The following is a 23,539-nucleotide window of genomic DNA, read 5'->3' on the forward strand; positions in this document are numbered from 1 at the left end:
ACTGCAGAGGGTAGATCATTACCAAGTTTTACTGAACACCCCAGTAGTTGACTAACTCACGACTGAGTATTGCCTTGGAGCTGCTCTCACTCAGTTGCCTAAACGTCATTGGAGGTGTAACAGAATCCCTATTTAAATGCTGCATTTGTGGTAAAGAAATAGCAGGAGAAGTTCTGAGGAAATTTCCATATGTTTCTAGGAAGTGGCACAGGCTAATGTGTCAAATAGCAACTGGCCTTCCAACACATCAAAAAATTACCTTTAAAAGTGATACCAAGATAAATTTATTTTGACTTATGTATAAACTGTAACTACTATACAATCTACACGATACACTGCGGCGACTCACCAAGGCTCCTTTAGTAGCACCTTCCAAACCCACGACCTCTACCACCTAGAAGAATAAGGACAGCAGGCAGTTGGAGACATCACCACCTGCAAGTTCCCCTCCAAGTAACATAGCGTCCTGACTTGGAACCATATTGCTGTTCCTTCACTGTTGCTTGGGGAGTTTGCAACCATAGGATAGTTGGAGGAGATTTGAAGGGACAACCTTGCTGGAAGTAAGCGGAGGGCCCAAGAAATCTCAACCCTAATACAAACCTTCGAAGCTGTACCAAGTGTCTAATCTTCAAATTTTTGATAAGTATCTGACTTGAGTTCTGGGGGCTGAAAGTCAAATGAGCGTAGAAAGAAATTTGATCTGAGGGGAAAACTGAAAATGCTGAAAAAACTCAGCAGGTCTGATAGCATCTGTGGAGAGAAAAACAGAGTTGACGTTTTGAGTCCATATCTCTTTATGGGGTATGTGGAACATTCCTTGTTCCAATCCTACTCAGGCCCCCTCCCACAACTCTTTTTTCGGTACATTGATGACTGTTTCGGTGCCATTTCATGCTCTCGTCTGGACCTGGGAAAATTTATCAATTTTACTTTCAATTTCCACCCCTCCAACACCTTCACATGGTCCATATGGGACACTTCCCTCCCCTTCCTTGACCTCCCTGTCTCCATTTCTGGCGATAGACTGTCCACCAATATTTATTACAAGCCTACTGACTCCCACAGCTATCTCGACTACAGCACCTCACACCCTGCTTCCTGTGTGGACTCCATCCCATTCTCTCAGTTCCATCACCTCCATTGCATCTGTTCTGATGATGCCACTTTCCACATGTCTTTCTTCTTCCTTAACTGAGGTCTCCCACCCACTGTAGTTGATAGGGCCCTCAACCGTGTCCAACCCATCTCCCATGCCTCCGCCCTCACACCTTCCTCTCCTTCACAGAACCATGATAGGGTCCCCCTTGTCCTCACTTTTCACCCACCAGCCTCCACATTCAAAGGATCATCCTCCGCCATTTTCACCAACTCCAGCATGATGCCACCACCAAACACATCTTCCCTTCACCACTCCCTGTCGGCATTCCATAGGGACCGTTCCCTCTGGGACACCCTGGTCCACCCCTCAATCACCCCCAATACCTCATCCCCTTCTCATGGCACCTTCCCATGCAATCGCAGAAAGTGCAACACCTGCCCCTTTACCTCCTCCCTCTTCACCGTCCAAGGGCCCAAACACTCCTTTCAGGTGAAGCAGCGCTTCACTTGCACCTCCTTCAATTTAGTCTACCGCATCAGTATTAGTAGGGAAATGGTGTTGGGATAATTGATGGGATTGAAGGCCGATAAATCCCCAGGATCTGATAATCTACATCCCAGAATACTTAAGGAAGTGGCCCTAGAAATAGCGGATGCATTGGTGGTCATCTTCTGAGATTCTATAGACTCTGGAACAGTTCCTACAGATTGGAGGGTAGCTAATGTAACCTCACTATTTAAGAAGGGAGGCAGAGAGAAAAGAGGGAATTATAAACCAGTCAGCCTGATGTCTGTAGTGGGGAAAATTCTAGAGTTCACTATAAAAGATTTAATAGCTGTACACGTGGAAAACAGTGGCAGAATCGGACAGAGTCAGCATGGATTTATGAAAGGGAACTCATGCTTGACAAATCTACTGGAATTTTTCGAGGATGTAACTAGTAGAGTTGATGAGGGGGAGCAATGGATGTGGTTTATTTGGACTTTCAGAAGGCTTTCGACAAAAATCCCACATAAGAGATTGGCGTGTAAGATTAAAGTGCATGGGATTGGGGATAGTGTATTGAGATGGATAGAAAACTGGTTGGCAGACAGGAAACAGTAGGAATAAACATGTCTTTTTCCGAATGGCAGGCAGTGACTAGTGGGGTACTGCAGGGATCGGTGCTGGGACCCCAGTTATTCACAATATATCTTAATGATTTAGATGAGGGAATTAAATGTAATATCTCCAAATTTGCAGATGACACAAAGCTGGGTGGGAGGGTGAGCTGTGAGGAGGATGCAAAGATGCTTCAGTGTGATTTGGACAAGCTGAGTGAGTGGGCAAATGCATGGCAGATGCAGTATAATGTGGATAAATGTGAGGTTATCCATTTTGGTAGCAAAAACAGGAAGGCAGATTATTATCCGAATGGCTATAAATTGAGAGAGGGGAATGTGCAACAAGATCTGGGTATCCTTGTACACCAGTCGCTGAAGGTAAGCATGCAGGTGCAGCAGGCGGTAAAGAAGGCAAATGGGATATTGGCCTTCATAGCCAGAGGATTCAAGTACAGGAGCAGGGATGTCTTGCTGCAATTGTACAGGGCCTTGGTGAGACCACACCTGGAATATTGTGTGCAGTTTTGGTCATCTTATCTGAGGAGGGATGTACTTGCTATAGAGGGAGTGCAGCGAAGGTTTACCAGACTGATTCCTGGGATGGCGGGACTGACATATGAGGAGAGATTCAGTCGACTAGGATTATATTCGCTGGAGTTCAGAAGAATGAGGGGGGATCTCATAGAAACCTATAAAATTCTAACAGGACTAGACAGGGTAGATGCAGGAAGGATGTTCCCGATGGTGGGGGAGTCCAGAACCAGGGGTCACAGCCTGAGGATATGGGGTAGACCATTTAGGACTGAGGTGAGGAGAAATTTCTTCACCCAGAGAGTGGTAAGCCTGTGGAATTCGTTACCACAGAAAGTAGTTGAGACCAAAACATTGTATGCTTTCAAGAAGGAGTTAGATATAACTCTTGCGGTGAAAGGGATCAAAGGGTTTGGGGAGAAAGCGGGAGCAAGCTATTGAGTTGGATGACCACCTCCCAAGAGCGAATTAAACCCCCTCCCCCCACAAGGAACTTCCCCGCCTAAGTCACAATACCTCTCATCCAAATGCTCTCCTCTCCTGAGGTTACAGAATTCGGCTGGGATACAGAACCTAGGGCATTGCTAGTCCTGCAATAGCTGACCCAAAAGGCCATTTGTCGCTTGGAGGTGTTGTAAGATGCTACACAGCTGAGCCCGAAGATCCAACATCCAAAACATGAGACCGTTTTCAGTGGAGAGTGAGCAGCAGCAGGAATCCTTCCTAATCTATAAGCCTCTGTCTCCCATTCTAATCCTCATTTGTTGCCTAGGCCGACATCAGCTGACCCAGCACAGACTGGAGCTCAAATCTATCAAACCTATCCACATTGGTGCGTGCATGTACCCCAACTGAGGCAGGGGGAGAGCTATTATTACCTTCCTATTGATGGGCCCAGCACCTCATTCCCTTTCCCAAACCCCTCTGCCAAAAGAATCATAAAGTAATCTTGTGCTTGTGGTTCAAGATCCTGATGGTGGGAGATTCTAAGACAGCACCTTCCAAACCCACTACCACTACCAACTAGAAAGACAAGGGCAGCAGATATATGGGAACACCACCACCTGGAAGTTTCCCTCCAAGTCACTCACCATCCTGACTTGGAAATATGTCGCTGTTCCTTCACTGTAGCTGGGTCAAAATCCCAGAACTCCCTTCCTAACAGCTGTGGGTGTACCTACACCACATGGAATGTAGCTGTTCAAGAAGGCAGCTCACCACCCCCGAGGTCAACTATGAATGGGCAATAAATGCTGGCCCAGCCAGCGAAGCCCACATCCCGTGAATGGATAAAGAAAAATTTCACTGCAATAGTTTTAAATAAGCAATGGGCTTTGATGAGTTACTCATCCCAAGCTGCCTTTGGATTGGTCACACGGCCACAAGGAATGTTTAAACAACCACAGACATTTTTTTTTTGACATTTGGATAAAAACACACATTAGCAGTTGCAATAAGTTTAAATCAAAGACTGCCCCAATTACCCCCGGCCCCAGAAGTGGTGCAAAGCATTCCATGTCTTCACATTTTTGCCCAAGAAAATAAAGAAGACTAAGGCTTGTGAAGTGGCAGAGTTGCCTCGGCCAGCTGTGTGCAAACAACTGGATGCCTACCCAGCACTTCTGAAGTGACAGCGAGGGAGGGAGGGAAATGCTTCTGGCTTGTTTGTCGAGTTAGATCCACAATTCCATTTCACTTCAGTGAGATGTGGCATTATGTAAAATCCTAGCTCTACCTGATTAAGAACCCCGAAGGAAGAGAAGGCGGGAGGAATAGAGAGTGACAGGGGAGGGGAGAGAAGGAGGATGAGATAAATAGTTAAAGTAAGATTGAGCGGAGGAGGAGTGAGTACAGAATTAAGAGGACAGTGATGTAAAATTAACAAATCATCCTTTCCTCCCCTACGTAAACAGAGACAGAATATAAGAAGAAGCATTTCACTTGTGTCAATTAAATCCTTCAAATGGAACTGGATAACTAGCTGGCAGAGAATGGGACTGGGTACTCTAGAGGTAAATTGAGATAATGAATACTGCACAGCACACTGGCCTGTGCCTGGAGGGGTGATGTTGTCCATGGGGGGGAACCGGCAGGAATGGATGAATATCATGGGACAGGCAGTACTTGATTCCCTAAAGGAATCAGGAATTATTTACACAGCAATAAAAGCAGAAAATGCTGGAAACACTCAGTAAGTCTGGCAGCATTTGTGATAAGAGAACATTTCAGGCTGGTGACATTTCGTCAGAGCTGGAAAATATTACAGATGTCAAACTTGAGGAAAGAAAGGTTAATTGTATCAATTGAAGTTAAGTACATACAGGTGGAGGGCATTGATTGGCTGGTTACCTGAGCTCATATAAAGATACATTTACAAGAGTGTCAGCTGTGGCTCAGTTCATAGCACCCTCGCCTTTGAATCCGAAGGTTGTGGGTTCATGTCCCACTCCCGGAAACCAAGAACTGTGAATGTACTCGAAAGAGTTGCAATCTGTGACTGTTGATAACTCGAAAGAGTTACAAGAGTTGAGTGGAGTCAGGAGATATATACCTGCAATGTTTCACTCTGTGAATAAATCTATTCCATGTAAAGATTGGCTTTGAATTCTTCCATCACCAACTGGCTATCTGGAATATAATGGGAAATAGAAAGCAGTGAAGGTGAACAAAGTTAAACAGATAAATGGGGAAAATCCTGTCATATTTATGCAGAACCTCCCCTCAGGAGATGATGGCTATTTTTCTTTTGGCATTTGGGTCCCAAAGGATCAGCACCAGTTGGAGGCTGGAAACACCAGTTCATGGTGAGGAACCAATGCAAACTTCAGTTTAAGCTCGCAGGGTCTCTGTTGGCCTTTGTTTTATTATTAAAGACCTCTACCGGTGTTCAGGGAACCATGTTTCTGCTCATTCAGTGTTAATGTGCTTTAAATGGGCGAGGTAGATTCCACAGGCTATGCATGGTCTTTGGAAAGAATGGTCTTGATAATTTTCCTTCTGAATAACACCACAGCAGTAAACGCTGAAATAGAGAGGGAAAATATATAATTTCTGTTTCCTTTTTGGTAAGTTGCAGTACAGACGGAATTAAAAAGCTGAATCAGAGAAACCACAGCTGGCAAACTGCACTCAGATTATGCACATTGTTCCAAGTCACTGATCAATCAGATTTTTACAGAAGGGACTTTGAGAACATTTGAGAGCAAATATGTGAATAAACCAGGCACATAGCCAACAATGAACAGAGGTGTACTGTACTTCACCAAGGGCCACGTGCAAGGATAATAGTAAAAAGTGTCTATTGCCCTTGTGCATATGTATTGTGTTATTATTGGATTCAGTGCCCCTGAGCTATGGAGCCAAAAAGAAGTAAACCATATGTCTCTCTCCTATTCGTTATCCTGTCATCTATTCATAAGCAGAGCCACCTTGGCATGTTTTGGTTGACAACCAGATTAGGCTCAAGCTCTGATGCCTGCTGTTGTTCAGAAGTCCATCAACACTCAATGTATAGGCCTGCACCTGAAGACTGGCCAAGGTAACCCAACAACAGTCTACACCTTCAGGAGAGGAACAGGTGAACAGGGCTTAAAATTGAGGAGTTCCTCAAATACTTCAGCAAAACTGGGCCTGAATTTGCTGTTACTTGCGCCACCATTAATATGGTACAGAAGTTCCAGCAAATTAGGAAAAATTGAGCCCCGCAATGCCATAAATGGCTGGGACTTTTGCGCTGCTCCACAGAGACCCTTGGTAAAAAGATGAACAGCTAATTATCAAAGCTCTGCCCCTAATTGCAAGATCAGGTTTGCTGGTATTACAATCACTGTGATAGCTACAGTCATTTAAGAGCCTTGTAGATGGTGTTGGAGGGCTTAGAACCAGCAGAATATTCCATCACTCAGGAGATTTGACACTGTTTGCCTGAAGTTGCCATTGAATAAAATCCACTGGGTTTAAAATGTCTGAAGGAGAGTTATACACTAATTTAGCTATTTTGAAACAATGTGATTACCTCACATGGCAGATTGTACTGATTTATTTTTAAAAAATGAATCTAGTAAATGGAGATTCAAGGACTTCCTGTCGCTGTTCAATGTGGATTTGAGGAATTTCCTTTCATCACAGTCCATCTTATTATTGGGAAAGAAAATATAAACAGTTTGACCAAATACATTCAGCCTTTGTTAGAACAGCAGTTTGTAAATAATTGAACTCCCAGTTCAGAACTCCCAATAAAGCACCTGGCACAATGTAACCCTGAGTCAGGTCAATATGATAACCGGGTTAGAAGGGGAGTGAAATAAACTGGTATTATCTGGAGAAATGGATTACGTGTGCGAGGAAATGGCAACTTTAGTTTTTCTCCACCAAGCCAGCCTTACTTTAATGTCATAACTTTGTTTAAAATAAAGCCACCAACCACTTAGTGATAAAACAGAATATCAGGAGTGAAATTAATCAGACACAGGGATTTACAGCAATAATGAGTGGCCCATGTTTCAATAGACTGGGGCCCCTTTAACGCAATCTCGATTACAAGCAACAAGAATTCATTACAAAATAAGAAGAAAGCTAACTCCATTTAGAATCACAGAAAGTTTATGGCACAGAAAGAGGTCACTTGGCCCATTGTGTCAGTGTCAGCCAAAGAACGAGCCACCCAGCTGAATCCTACTTTCCGGCATTTGGTCTGTAACCCCGCGGGTTACGGCACTTGAGGTGCATATCCCAACACCTTTTAAATGAGTTGAGGGTTTCTGCCTCTACTACCCCAGACCCCCACAACCCTCTGAAAAAATGTTTCCTCATCTCCCCTCTAATCTTTCTATCAATCACTTTAAATCTTCCCCCTAGTCACTGACCTCTCTGCTAAAGTAAATAGGCTCTTCCCATCCACTCTATCCAGGCCCCTCACAATTCTGTACATCTCAATCAAATCTCCCCTCAGCCCCCTCTGCTCCAAGGAAAACAACCCCAGACTATCCAATCTTTCCTCATGGCTGCAATTTTCCAGGCCTGGCAACATCCTCATAAATCTCTGTTCCCACTCTAGTGCAATCACATCGTGTCTGTCATGAGGTGACCAGAACTGCACACAGTACTCAAGTTGTGGCCTAACTAATGCTTTATTTAGTTCCAGCATAACTCTCTGCCCTTATATTCAATGCCTCGGCTAATAAATTGAAAGGATCCTAAATGCCTTCTTAACCACCTTATCAACCGGTCCTACTGCCTTCGGGGATCTGTGGACAGTCACTCCAAGGTCTCCCACTTCCTCTACACCTCTCAGTATCCTCCCACTTAATGTATAATCCTTTGCCTTGTTTGACCTCCACAAATGCATCACCTTACACTTCTCTGGGTTGAATTCCATTTGCCACTTTTCTGCCCACCTGACCAGTCTATTGATATCTTCCTGCAATCCTCCTCACTATCTACCGCACACCAATTCTTGCGTCGTCCGCAAACTTCTTGATCATTCCCCCTACATTTACATAATATATCATTAATATATACCACAAAAAGCAGGGGGGGTGTCTACCACTGAGCCCTGAGGAACCCCACTGGAATCAGCCTTCCAGCCACAAAAACATCCGTCAACAATTACCCTTTATCCTCCTCATTTAAAAAAAAAATATGACTGTCTAATTTGAGTAGCTCTTTTACTCTTTATAGAAATATTAAATTACCTGTTGTTCCTTTCTGTGTCAGGCCCCAGTACCTGAGATGTAAATCAGACATTGGCTGCAGCACATTTTAATTCCAGCCAATTGTGGTGAGTTAACTAATTCCAGTTAAGTTACAAAGTTCAATGACCATATCGTCATTGCAGAGATTTCCAGGCCAATTTTGCAGCACAATCCGTCCACAATTGACCAAACCAGCACCGGAAATTGAGGAATTTTAAGTGTAAACTATGTCCGGTGAAAATCGAGTTACCGCGATTTTTTTAAAAAGCTGGGAACTTACCCCAGACACACATGAATGCCCCTAAAATTAACCTGGTCTTTTTAGGCACAAAAAGCACCTTTTAAGAATTCTCAAATATTGGTACTAAGAAACTGGTTTCATATACCAATGAAACTGAATTGGTTCTGGAGATTTATAAGGTAACTTTCAGTTATTCACTGGTTGGACCAGACACTGGATTAAAAATGCATTTTTTTTGTGTTTGTCAGATGGATTAATAAAACTGCATCATGTCACTGCTCTTAAATATACCAAGCAATATTTCTGATCACATCGTTTTTATGGCACAGAAATATTCGGTCTAATGCTAACATGTCAAAAAAATGACTTTTTTTGCCATATGTCCTTTAATGCAAAAAAACGTTATGTTCCAAAACATTGGTACTTGGAAAATTTGGTGTTAGATGATATGCAAATGGAGTTGAGCAGAAAGATGGGCAAAAAAATTCAATTCAGAAAACTCACTCAAATTCGAGAGCAAATAGCCGATTGGACCCAAAGCACAAACTCTACCCGTCCCTGTTGGACAGCTCTGTGAACATCTTAAAGGGTTGGGGAGCACAGTATTGGCTATGTGAGTTCATGCTCTTACTCCTTGAATGTCTCTCCTGACAGCACTCTTTTGATGGTAGGTACCCAGGCAGAGGAAGGTCCCCTCCCAAAAGGAGGGGAGAGTAAAGTTGGTAAAGTCATATCAGGGCCACCGTAACATGAGTTCTGCTGGCTGGTTAGCGAAAGCATGGGGACAAGGTGCATATTGCCCTCACTGACCAAGAAGTGAGTCATAAATAATGATACAATTTGCATGAAATGCTTTTGCCTATTACGAAGAGATTTCATCCTTGAGAATATATGGTGCTGCAAAGGAACAAAACCATTCACATTGACGTCACTGCATCCAATCCATAATGTGTGTGTCAAGGCGCTTTAAATGCTGGGTAATTGGGCAACAAGTGCAGCAACTATGGGCAGACTCGTCCCAGATTTGCACTAAGAATGATAGTGGGCGGGAAAAAGGACGTTTTACCTGCCGGCTGCAATGGTGGCTTTTCACGCCGTATCATCCCATTCCCGCCTCATTATTTATGCATTCTCGGGAAACACGCTGGATCGCTGGGGGGGCAGCCTCTGATTCGCTCACCCTGCCATCGCCTCAGGCCTTCAGTAAGCCGGGCGCCATATTTAAAGGTCGCCCCCGCACTGAGCTAGCACTCTTCAAGGGACAGGAGGCCGGTGGGAAATGATGGCTGCCAAAGCAAGGGAACATGCTGCTGCCAGATATAGCGACACTTCCCTTGGGCGCCTGCTGGACGCGGTGGAGGCCCTCCGCGAAGTACTCTACCTCCACTCTGGGCGAAGACCAGCAAGGTCACCAATCCAGCATGGGAGGTGGTGGCAGCGGTGGTCAGTGCCAACACCCTGCAAAAGAGGACAACCACCCAATGCCGAAAGAGGATGAACGTTCTCCTCCGTTCCGCCAGGGTAAGTCACTCTTCTCATCACTCTCAACTCACACACTCCCAAACCCATCACACATCCACAGGGATCTCACTCACTGCCAGTACAAGTGACATCACTATTCACTCTCTCAAACACACCTTCATCTGCCCTGCACATTGTGTCCTCATCCCATCCATAGCACCATTCACCACCCATACATGCTGGGCATCCTTGTTATCTGGCCTGACAGGCGTCCTATTTACACTGTCTTCATCTGTATTCATGCAGGACAAGCTGACACATAACAAAAGGGAGAGGTCGCAGACTGGTGGAGGAATGCACGACATCAAGATCCTCACAGACTTTGAAAATAGAGTCATCCAGCTGGCCAGCGATGACCGGGACCATTCCTGTTCTGACTGTGAGGTCGGCGGTGCTCAACCAAGTGAGGATCCAGCAGTGCAACATCCATCAGACAACCATGCTGTGAGTGAGTGCCCCTGTTCCACAGTCCCCTGTCATACACTAATTATCTCTCCTTGCTTTCACAGGCACGTCTGGGAAGCAGCTGAGGGGGTCCACGAGCCAGGTCCCTGACACAAGCCTCGAAGAAACCTCAGAAGAAGAATCTTATGAATGCCCTCATTGAAGACTCTGCACTCACCCACGCCCTCCACCAGTGCAGAGACACACACCTCGGTGAGACCTAGCTCTAGAGTAGTCTCGGGCTCACAATCTGGTGGGCACAGCGCATAGTCGGATCCACAGCTGGTGGCAGCAGGGACTTCCCAGGTTTCCAGCACTCAGAGGACTGCTGGAGACTAGAAATCTGCTGAGTTCGAGTCAGATGAGGAGCCTCTGAGCTTGGTCAAACCTCAGTTGCTGGAGCTGCAAAGGCAAGCTCGGGAACATCAGGAAGGGATGTCTGCTGCACTCCTAAGATTGCAAGGCACAATGGAGGAGTCTGTCTACTGCCATGAAGCTATTAATGTATATAATATTATTGGAAAATATTTTTCTTTTAAAATAGAGGTTTAGTCTGTGGGGGTGTCTTAATTGGATTAACGGCAGCTAGTCTGAGTGCTTTGATATATACTAATTTTGAGATGTAAGAGAGGTAGGGTGCATTTGCATTTTTTGAATAGAGCATTAAAGAAGGTGAGTGAAATCTGGCACCTAGCTAGCAGAGACCAAGCAATATGTTTATATAACTAATAAAATTGGTATGATGTAAGGAGTTTTATTGTTAGAGAAGTGGAGTTCAGAGACGTTGGTGATACAATGAGAATTTACATTCAATGAGCTATGCTAGGTATATCAGAGGCAACATAAGATCAAAGTAGCTGTAAGCCTACAACTGTCTCCACAGGAACCAAAGTGAAAAGGACCTCATTTTGAATTCATAAAATGCTTTTCCTGGTGTCTGGTTAAGTCAATGGGTTGCTGTTGCCCTAATGGAGATTAGTTTGCGAATTTGTTAAAAGTTATGATAGTAGTAACTTGTAGCCATTTGTATATATTTAACTTGTGTAAATTAATAAAATGTTTCATTTAGTTTAATATAAAACCTCTCGAGAACTGGTGGTCTGATTCCTGAATTTAGAGTTGCATCTCAAACATACCACTTAAAAATATAGGTTATGACAGTTGTTTAAAGTTTCCCTCTTGAATTTTTAAGTAACAGCTTTACCGAAAGGCTGTCTTATAACACTAGCTTCAGTCTGAGGTGATAGCTCCAGCTTGCACTGAGGTCAACACTGGTAGGATGGTGGCTGCCATGGAGACCTTGGTCCAGGACATTGGTCCTGCACTGCTGCGCAGGCTGGACTTCATTGCTGATGCCATATTTGGCATCCAACAGTGTCAATGCGAGAGGGGTGTGAGGCAACCCGATCTCACTCCAGCTTCCCCTTACCTTCAAGGAGTCAGCCAGGGGCCCTCAGGCACCCATAGGGAGGAGGATCAGCAAGTGCACACCCCAGGGCCATCCACCCAGGTGACTCCGGGAGTGTCCAGCACATCCGAACCTCCTCTTCCTGTGACCACAGCAGTTCCAGCTCCACAGGTCGAGGAGGGTGCCACCACCACACAGCAGGACTCCAAAAGCCCTCCAGGTCTTGAACCTCCACAGGATGTCCACCAAGGTCAGAACAGACAGGGGGTAGCAGTCAGCAGGCTGTCTCCATCTCTGCTGTGGATGTCTGGGGAGTGTCAAGATGTAGCAGCAGGGTTAGGAAAGTTTCAGGTCACAACCAATTAAACTAAATTAACAAAGTCAGGGACAAAGTAAAAGGCAGCCATTAAGAATATGTAACTCTTGTGGAGTCAAACAATTAAACTAAATAACAAAATAAGGGATAAAGCAAACACAGCCCCTAAGTCAGGTCAGCTGCAAAAACAAGGACAAAGTTTAAAGGAAACTTACAAACATCAAACCAAAATGTGATTAAAGGGGTCGATAAAACACCCCAGTTACCACGGTGCCCAGCGGGCATGGAAGGCCTCGAGGGTGCTGGCAGACACTGCGTGCTCCCTCTCCAGGGACACCCAGCCGCGAACGTAGCCGCGGAAGAGGGACAAACAGTCGGGCGGGACAACCCCCTCGATTGCCCGCTGCCTGGACCTGTTAATGGCCAATTTGGCCAGGCCCAGGAGCAGGTTCACGAGGAGGTCCTCCTCCTTCCTGACCCCCTTCCGCACCGGGTGTCCGTAGATCAGGAGCATGGGACTGAAGTGCAAACAAAACAGTAATAAAAGGTTTTTTAAGTAACTGAAAAGGGAGTGCAGCCTACCACACCCTATGTAAACATGGTCCATGGACTCCACAAGACCACAAAAAGGCCAGAAGTTTCCCCCCCATTTGGGGGGGTTGCACGGGGTCAGACGGGGGCAGGCACGAACCTGATTGGCGCCCCCGATCGGGAACGCGCCGCCATTTTACATGGGCGGGCCAATTAAGGTCTGCCCAGTGTGATGCTCACCTGGAAGCGCTGAGCGCTCCCTGTGCGGGCGGTGGGGGTGGGGCGGGGGGGTGGATTCCCTGAGATGTTCCCTGTGCTCTTTCGTGCATGCGCGCGAAGGAATTCAGAGATCTCCCCGAGGCTTGGAGGCGCCTCAGGGAGATTGGTTTCAGTGCTAAAGTTTTAAAGAAAGGTTTTTAACACTTTTAAAACATGTCTCCTCATGTGACACTATCACATGAGCTGGGACATGTCAAAGAATAAATGTATACATTTTTATTAGATTTTAAAACACTTCATGAAACCTCATCCCGCCTGTGGATGAGGTTTCATGAAAAACACGAAAGGCGCCCTTGCCACTTGCGCGCCCGCTGAACTGAAAATCTAAATGACGTGCGGTGATGCCGGGACGCCCGCCCGACATCACCAGGCATCATTTTACCCGTCGGCGAGTGGGCCCTGCCCCAAGCATATCAATGTGGCTGCGCCTGAACTGTCTCAGCTGCAGAAGGGGTGGTCGCTTTATACAAGGTTTCCCCAATGTGTGGCCGCTTCCCTCCTCCGCCACCCCTCTGTACATGCTTGTGCACGACCCATCAGACAGTGCTGCCTCGCCCCCTGCCCACTTACCCCAGCCGCAGGGCAGCCCTTGCCCCGGCACCGCACCGTCAGCCAGCCGCCAAAAAGCGACTTGCCTGTGCCCTCGCCTGAATGGGCGGCGCCTCAACCTTGAAGTCGAACGGGCCGCCCTTGTGAGCGCTGCGCAACGTTAATGAGCGCACCCACCTCCGAGTTCCCCTTGAAGTTCAGCTCGCCAGGTGCACGCCTTTTAAATGCTGCTGTGAAACATGTTGGCATTGCTGTCACGGCAACGTGCCGGGATGATCCAAGGTGGTGGGTGGGGGGGGGGGGTGACTCCGGCGGGCAGGGATTGTAATTATATGCAGATGTATTAAAATGACATTCCCGACGTCGGGCAGCGGGAAATGCAGCCCGCCATTGACGGGCAGAGCAGGCGATTGCAGGCTGGTTTCACGACATTGTGAAATCAATGTTTGGCCTCCTGCCATGTTGTCCGCTCACGCCCGCCATGACGCCCGATGCCAACGGCGACAGAAAATTCCAACCATATGCTCTGCACTGCCAATACGAGCTGCTCTGGACAGTTCTATTCCCTGCTGCCATCAAGTTTAATTTGCTCATCCTTGGTCTCAAGTTCTCTTACAAACCCTTCCTCCTCCCTGCATCCATCCCTTGTTAAAATAACATTCATCACACAGTCTTCTCTAACTTGTTCTTCCCAAAACTCCTTTCCCCCCCTCAGCCTTCCTCCTCATTACAATCCTCAGGTTTGACATCATCTTATTACTATTTCCCAATTGTCCTTGTCCTCTTCTACTCTCGCAATGCCCTGTATTATGGGCGTTGGTCCTTCACTGAGGTTATTAAATATTAAAAACTGTAGCCGAACATTTATATCAAATCTTATAGTTTTAATAGTTTAAATGGTCTCCGGTTTATAACTAACTCACGATACTGACCTGCTAACTCACGAGTGACTTGTCTACTCATGAGATTTGTATCTCAAAGCTTTCCTTGCCATGGATCCATTACACTGTGCTCCCATTTTCCACATCTGGATTCACTCAAATGCGATAATCCTTCTGTGTTCTTTAGAGCTTATCATTTGTGATAGCTTGAGAAGAGGAGATGTTCTGATCACACACTCAATAGGAAATGATCAGTCATTGCTGGCAACATATGATCATTAATCAAAAACCTTAATGAGGCCTCTCAGTTTCACCCTGCTGGTATGTTGGGCCCTGGACAGTATCAACTCTCTCCTGGGCTGGAATCCATTCTTTCTGCTGCTTCCTGGGCTTTACTGTAACCTCACCTTTGCTGCTTCTTTCTACCGAGTTGTATTTGCACTTAAAGGGGTAGAAATTCAAAATTTATATACGGAAACAGTATTTCAGTGAACAAGTGGGCCGTCTAAGGAACAATTCCCCTAGAGAAACGGCGATCTCAGTAACACCATATACATCACACTTATGTAAAAGTTGAATTATGGAGAACAATTTTTAGGCCAAAAGTCATGTGGTTGACTTTTACACAGCTCATGTTTTTTTAGAGATCGACATGCTTGCTCGATTTTGGCCCAAAAGAGACAGTCACAATGGGATAAAGTAAAAACAAACAACACTAAAGAATTCGTATTAATTCACTAACGTTTACTTATTTTATAACATGACAAACGATATATGGTTCATTCAACACTATATAAATACGCACCATAATGAATTAACTACAGCACTTCACATGGAATTCCTTTAAAATCACTCTGATCATTATCTGAACTACTGAGCAATCCATGCCAATAGCCCGGCTGTATAACATTATCATATGGATTTTCCTCGTCTTCTTCATCATCATCATCATTGGTAGTACTGGTAACTTTAGCATCATCATTCCACAAATAATCATCCTCAGTACTGTCCTGTGGATTCAATATTCCTCATTTTAGAAGTGATTTTTAGATAATTTTGGGATCAAGTTCATTCCAAGTGTCCATGACCCATTGACACAATGTTGCTAGTGAGGGTGCTCGTATATTTCTGGCTTTAGTGAATGTTTTTTCACCTTCCAACATCCAATTGTTCCACATCTTTCCGGTAGTGTCCTCAAGAGGTTTATTTATGCACATATCTAAAGGCTGAACAACACTTGTAAGACTGCCAGAAGTAACTGTCACGTCGGTGTTGGTTGGTCTCACATCACGGGCTACATCAGCAACAAGGTGGGACTTGAACATGTCCCCAATGGGCAAACATTATTCTTTTGCGTAGTCCTCCTGGTCTCAAATTTCAATCTTCTTTGATCCATTTCTTGCAACCACCTTCATCCATCCAGCCATTCTGGTGAAGATGGACAACAGTGCCTGTCTGAAATTTTTCTTTGAGGGGAGTTTTGCACTTGAATATCACTATTGGCTTTAATTTTGTGCCAACTACCGTACAAGGTGGAACCACTGTGAACCATATCTTCTCGTAGCCAGTCCTCCTTACAAGGACAGTTTTTCTTCACCAATCTTGGTAACGGTCTTGTTTGCTGGCATGTCCACGTTCATCGGTGTTTCATCCATTTCTCCAATGCAGCCCAATCGATGCGCATTCTTCTCTTGGGCCAGAGTCTCCGGGTCGGCATGCGGGGGTGAGCCCCGCTCGCTGACGCATAAAATGATGCGCGGTGACGTCGGGCGTATGTCCCGATGTCACCGCACGTCATTCAGATCTTCAGTTTCGCGGGCGCGCACCAGAATCAGCTGCGCACGCACCGAACTGTCAAAGGCCTATTAAGGCCATTTAAAAACTAATTAAAGTAATTAACTGAGCTGTCCATCCAACCTTAAGGTTGGCGGCTAGGCGAAGAGCCCAGGCGGCCTTCGCATTTATCATGAAACCTCATCCATGGGCGGGATGAGGTTTCATGAAGGATTTATAAATTAAATACATTTTTAAATTAAAATTCATTGACACGTCCCAGCTCATGTGTCACATGAGGGGACATGTCTTCAAATTTCTTTTTTTCTTTATTAAAATTTTTGATAATCGCACTAATTTCCCTGAGGCTGCTCTCCCTAGGGAGATTAGTGGGCTCCCTTTTGTGCGCATGCATGAAAGAGCGCAGGCCTTGACTCAGCCTCCTCCTCCCCCCCGCCCACACAGGGAGCGCTCAGCGCTTCCAAGTGTGTGTCACAAAGGCCCGCCCACGTAAAATGGCGGCGCGCAGCTGATCGCGGGCAGCGATTGGCTGCGTGCCCGCCCACACCCGCTCAGCCCCCACCCCCACCTCCCCCGACGGGGAGAAAATCCGCCCCTTGACCTCAAATGACAGAAGAGTGGAATTTGATGATTTTATCCTTACATTCAGATGGCAAATGTTGTGGAATTTTTTTGTTTTCTGATGGAGTATTATATTTTGCATTTTCATGAATCTTATGCACCACCTGGCACGAGCCTTGAATTCTGAAGTACTATCTTTCTTCGCTTCTCTGAGGCCATAGAGTTGGGTGGCTCTACGGGTGACAGTAAGACCATTTTTCAGGTGGCCGTAAACCCATTCTGCCACTTTTTTCACCAGTTTACAATGAGCTGTATCCTTGTTATTCTTTTCCAAAGGCAATGTGGTAGATCATGTGGTACTCATTAGTCTTGTTAATTGGCTGAGAGATAACCACTAGAATTGGCAGACGGGAAACCCTAATGGTTCCCATACATGCCTTTAAATTAATGAACTGCAGTAATCACCGGTGAGTCATTAATAATCCCAATGTGGTTTGAAGCCTGAAAAACTAGACTTGACTTTTACAATGAGGTATATGGAAAATTATGGGTTTTTTAGGTCTCGAGTCACGGGGGCAACTTTTACCCGAGTATGTACTGTAAATAATTCAAATGCAAATTAGATTGATTTGTTTTGGAAAGCAACATTTTGAGATGCAGTATATGAGTATTTTGAGCTATGTAGCATGTTTGAACAGGAAGGGTAATTTTGGGCCAATGGTTTACAAAGCTTTCCACCACTGGGGTTTTCTCCATATCATTTCTGGGTCAGTCATAGGTTAACTGATACAGATTTATTGCTGTGGTTAGTCGACATCTCCATTAACATTACATCGCATGCCTACCAGGTTGGTAGAAGGCAAAATAGACGTGTTATGGTCTTTTTGTGCCTAGCAATTCCTATATTCCTATTCTCTGCTAGGTTGCCTTTAACCTAATATCCGATCTACTTCCACAGGTTCTGGTTTTCTCCACTTCCGCCACAAATATTTGACTTTATGCTGAGTTAGCTCTGATCTGTTCCTGCTGGATCCCATCGTTCCTGGATTCTGCTCCCTGTGCTGCGGAATGATCTCTGTTTGTTTCTCAGTGGCCATTTACTCCACTCACCCTTAAGAACTCCTCTGTTACCCTTCAGTGGAATGACTCCTCAAGCTCCCAATGCTCCTGATCCAATGTGTTCTCACCTCCCTATAGCTGGTCTTCACATAGGTCCGTGTTATGTAACAAGACTAGTAATGAGTAACGATGCAGAGATACTTGAGTTCAAATCCTACTTTGGCTATTCAACTTCTTTTTAGATTTGGAAATAAAGGAACTGGTATCAGTAAAAGTAGCCATGAAGCTGTCAGATTGTCATAAAAAACAAACTCTTCTCTTCCTAGTCAAGGACATGTCTCTCCTAACCTCTGCCATGGCTGTGTAGCCTGACTTCCACCTGTTGTCCATTCATGTGTGCATCTGCATTAAATCCATGAATTCAATCTCCCTGCTTTGTCTATTGGCCAATCTCAGACCCTTCTTATCTGTCTTCTCCCTTTCACGTCATCCAGTCACCCAATCTTGCATTTCTCCCTCCGTGTATTTTCCTTTCTTAATCCCTGTCACTGATTTAGTTCCCCTCAGTTGCTATAGTCTCAGGTTGAACCAGACCAATCACTGCTCTATTCAGTCCTGAGCTCTGCTTGCAACCCAATAGAATGTCAACTTCCATCTCCATCACATTGGCTCACCTCCATTCCTGCCTCAATTCATCTACTGTTGATACCTTCCTCTAGTCCTTTGTCAACTGAAAACTTTACTTTTTAATGCACTCCTGGCCAGTCCCCTAGGGCGGAATTTTACAACCCTTCCCGCAATGGACTTTTGAAGGGCTCACCACATTTTCTGGCCCTACCCCAGTGGTGACAGGGCCATAAAATTCTGCCCCTAGTCTCCACAACTTGTACACTCAACTCATCCAGAACTCTACTGCCTGTCTTACCCTTTACCAAGTCTCAGTCACATATCAACCCTAGCTTTGCTTGCTCACATTGGCTCCTATGTTGTTCCCACTATGCTTCTAATTTTAAATTCTGATCCTCACGTTTAAATCTCTTCTTCGCTTTCCTGTTTCTTCTTCCTGTCATTTGTCCATTTCTCTGATACCTTGTGCAATCCCCTCCTCTGCCACTTTGCCCTGCCATTGGTGGTTGTGCTTCTAGCTGCCCAGGCCCCATACTTTGAAATGACCTCCTAAAGCCCTCTGCTTCTCCACCTCCCTTTCCTCCTTCACCAACCTCCTTAAAACCCTCTTCTTTGACCAAAATTTTGGTCACCTCTTCTAATATCTCCTTCATTGGCCACTTATGTCTATTTACACCTTTGCAAAGTGCCCTGGGATATTTCTCTGCATCAAAGACGCTCTGTATAAATACAAGTTGTTGAAAGTCTCTAATTAAATGTTATGAATTGCAGTTTAAAAAAAAAACCATATTATCCAAAGTTTGTCATTACTTCAAACTTTCTACATGGTGGTTTGGAGTTTCCTCCATTTCAAAGCCAGTTAGATGCAGCTTCCAGGCAGAAAGGAAATAGATTGAGGAGGACAACACCCAACCTTAAATAAGCCCTTCGAAATTTTCCTGATCGAGATGTCGGGTGCCAGCAACACCTCCACTGCATGTGGATAAGACGCATGTGCAGCTTTGTTGAATTCCCCATCCCTCCTGTTTGTGTTCTGCATCTCTAAACGAATGCTGCTGAGAGAGGCATTCCAGCCCGTTACGGGACTGTCGGTGAATAGAAGTGGACCTGAAAGCCTCCGAATCATGAATGTTGATAACCTGCTGCCTTGCTGATGAAGAACAATATTTCTGGTATTGTCTGTGGTTCTCTCTCCAACTTGCAGGTAGACTCAACGTTGCTGCTGGTTCTCCGATGGTTCATTTTCTGAACCTACAGCCATTGAGATCGAGAACAGCAACTTGTACCACTCACTCGCCTGCTGCAAAACGGAAATCAATGGGAATCGGGGGAGAACTCTCCATTGGTTGGAATCATTTCTAACCACAAAGGAAGATGGTTGCAGCTGTTGGAAGCCAATCATCTCAGCCCCAGGACATCACTGCAGGAGTTCCTCCGGGTAATGTCCCAGGCCCAACCACCTTCAGCTGTTTCATCAAATATCTTCCCTCCAACATAAGGTCAGAAATGGGGATGTTTGCTGATTATGGGGCAGTGTTCAGTTCCATTTCCAGCTTCTCAGGTATTGAAGTCATCCATGCCTGCATGCAGCACTACCTGGACAATATGGTGGCTTAGGCTGATAAATGGTAAGTAACATTCACTCAACGCAAGTGCCAGGCAATGACCATCTCTGACAAGAGAGAACCTAACCATTTCCTCGTGATGTCCAATATCATTATCATTGCTAAATACTCCTGGTGAATCAACATCTTGGGGATTATTACTGACCAGAAATTGAATTGGACCAGCCATATAAATATTGTGGCTACGAGAGCAGGTCAGAGGCTGGGAATCCTGCAGCAAGTAACTCACCTCCTGACTTCCCAAAGCCTGCCTACCATCTACAAGGCACAAGTCAGGTGTGTGATGGAATACTCCTCACTTTCCTGGATGGTGCAGCTCCAACAGCACACAAGAAGCTCAACACCATCCAGGACAAAGCAGCCTGTTTGATTAGCACCCCAAACATTCATTCCCTCCAGTGTCATTGCAATGTGGCAGCAGTGTGTACCATCTATAAGATACAATGCAACAACTTGCCAAGGCTTCTTCGACAGCACCTTCCAAACCAATGACCTCTACCACCCAGAACAACAAGGGCAGCAGATGCATGGGAACACCACCACCTGCAAGTTCTCTTCCATGTCACACACTTTCATGAGTTGGGACTATACCGCCATGCTTTCACTGGTCCAGGAACCAAAATCCTGAAACTCCCTTCCTAACAGTGCTGCAGGTGAGCCTACACCATATGGACTGTAGCGGTTCAAGAAGGCAACTCACCACCACCTTCTCAAGGGCAATTAGGGATGGGCAACAGATGTTGACCTGATCAATAACACCTGCATCCTATGAAAAAATTAAGAAAAAGTCTGCATCTTGTCTGCTACTGCATGGACAACCTAACCAGACCCTCTTCTGCCAAATGTGCAGGCATGTGACGGGAAAGCCAAATGGCACTCTCTTGAGAAGGATCATTGTGGGAGCACACAACTACCAGTCTACTGGTATTGGGCCTTGGCTCCAGTTCGACCCTAAGTAGGGGGAGGAAAGCTGCTGGAATGGCCCCAACCAGATCCCCTAATCTCAAAGAGATATATACCTGTATTGCAGTCCCAGTCTCTTTAAAGCAGAAAGAGACAGCCTATCCACTCTGGCCCCCAAAACATTTCTGACAGTAGCCACAATCTCAGTGCAGAAGGTGTGTCAACCATGAGGTCCTCTGCTGAGAAGGGAAGACTGTGCTATAATTCACTTTGATGCTGCAAATGTGCATTGTGGACTGCTCCTATCTCAGCTATTTTCAGCCCATGTTCTAGTACTTTGTTTCCAGTGCCTGTCAATACATTTGCTGGTCTCACAGAAACCTTCTTAAAGCTGAAGCTCTGAGATCTGGGGACCAAAACTCCTCAGCCATAATCAGACAGGTCCTGCACTTCTAGCCAGCAAAGATTACCTTCTCATCCAACAGCTCCAGCTTCATGCTCTGCACATCAGCATGTGAACTCCCTTCAGTATCACGCACTGAGCCCTCTGGAAAGATACCACTAGGCTGTGGGGCAAGGTACAATGCTAGGGTTGGTGAATGTGAGCTGGACGCTGCAGAGGAGACCCATTGCTGCTCTTCTTCTGCTGTGCTTCATAATTATACCTCACCCCTGCTTGTTGGCTATCTGCTTGGACCACTTTCCAAGTCAGAAGCTTCTTACATTGTCATTGCAGAGCAGATTGAAACTGGCCACTTCTATCTCATAGTGAGGCAAAGAAGCCTCACCTTCTCTTGGCCCCTTTGATGATGGTCAAACTGGGATCATGAATTCCATATCTAGGTAAAATGATCTGTTGCCATCCCATGACTAGGCTCATATACAAAGGAAATACTTGGTATCTGAACAAGGGCAATTAGAGATGGGCAATAAATGCTGGCCTAGCCAGCGACGCCCACATCCCATGAACGAATTAAAAAAAGGGAATCATAATTAGAACAACGCATCCTAGTGCCTCAAAAGTATAAACAACAATACTGCACATACCCCGCCACCCAACCCCTGTCACATCCTGAGACCAAAGATTTACTTACAAAATGTTTGGAACCAGAAAGGCCATTCTGTCCATCAAATTTGTCCTTTTCATTTACTTTGTTCAATTTGCATTGCCATGGGCCCCCAAATCTCTTAGAGGTTTGCTTGACTCCTGTAAACGCAACAGAATGGAACCTCCAACTGTCCTAGGCCGGGATTTTCCGGCCCTGCTCGCCGTCGGACCTCCAGTCCCGCGAAAATCAATGGACTTTTGGCTGGCCCACCACATCCCCCGCGGCCAGAAAATCCTAGTTCCAGCCCAAGGACTCCGTCCCAAAGCCTGGGGATGGGTCATTTGCATAGCCAGGCAAACTGCTACATCAGCAATGCCTGTCCTGGTCTAACCTAATCTGCCCCAGAGGCCTGAATTATGTATATATATTTTTTGGCTTCTTTTGGAATCAATCTGCCACAAGCGAAGGATCAATCCCTCCAGGAATGACCATCTTATTCCAGTGATGACTTGAAGCCTTCATTGGCAAAAATAAATCGAGCACCAGGTTTTTTCTGGCATGCATTCCACTGGGGCCTTTCAAAGAGAATTTCCTGGTGAATCTCAGGAACTGGCCCTGATTTGGCCTTTAGGAAGTGTGGGGGGAATGGAAGATCCCTCTGACTGGAGATTAAAGGGCTGCTTTGAGTAAAACAGAATTTGTGGAATTATACTCCATATTCCAGGCCATCTCCCAGGCAGAAATTGGGATTTTGTTCTCTTCACTCACAGCAACTTTGGGGTTTTAAGTCTTTATCCGATTCATTAATGTCCTGGGAGGTGAATAGCAGCAGGTTTGAAAAAGAAACCATGATAAAAGTTTTTCACTGACCTTCCCTGATTAATCTTGTGAAACCCCAGGATACTGGCCTCACATTCCAATCCGCCTTGTTCAGCTCTGACCAATTGCATTCCAGAGGTTAATTTGCATGGCCCAACAGAGGACTAGAATTTCACAGAGCATGTGCTGATTCACCTCTGCAACTGCTCTCGTAACCTTCAATCCTGTTCGTAGGCATTTATACGGCACTTTTTTTGTCAAAGGAGTTAATCAGGGTGAGAGTCCATCCATTTATGTTCATTCTCAGATCTCCATAAATGGACTAATTAGAGGCAGCTCGATTGCCTGCTGGTAGCATTCAGAAACAAGTTGAAAAACAGCCAAGCAAGGAAGACAGTCTTCCCCAGCTCTGTACAAGTAGAAAAGGCTTTTTGAGTAGGAACTTGTACAATTGCCAAAGGTGTACTTTTTGAGTTTAATAGCTGCTAGGAGTTTGCTTGTAT

The 23,539-nt window shown here is 45.5% G+C and overlaps 1 protein-coding gene across 2 annotated transcripts in view; it reads left to right on the forward strand.

The window, feature by feature from the left end:
* Positions 1-23,539, forward strand: part of LOC144687853 (uncharacterized) — a 251,925-nt gene that overhangs the window by 69,796 nt on the left and 158,590 nt on the right. The gene's annotated exons all lie outside the window — the stretch shown is intronic.

The sequence above is a fragment of the Cetorhinus maximus genome, chromosome 12 (genome assembly GCF_964194155.1).
Source record: "Cetorhinus maximus chromosome 12, sCetMax3.hap1.1, whole genome shotgun sequence".
NCBI lineage: Eukaryota > Metazoa > Chordata > Chondrichthyes > Lamniformes > Cetorhinidae > Cetorhinus > Cetorhinus maximus.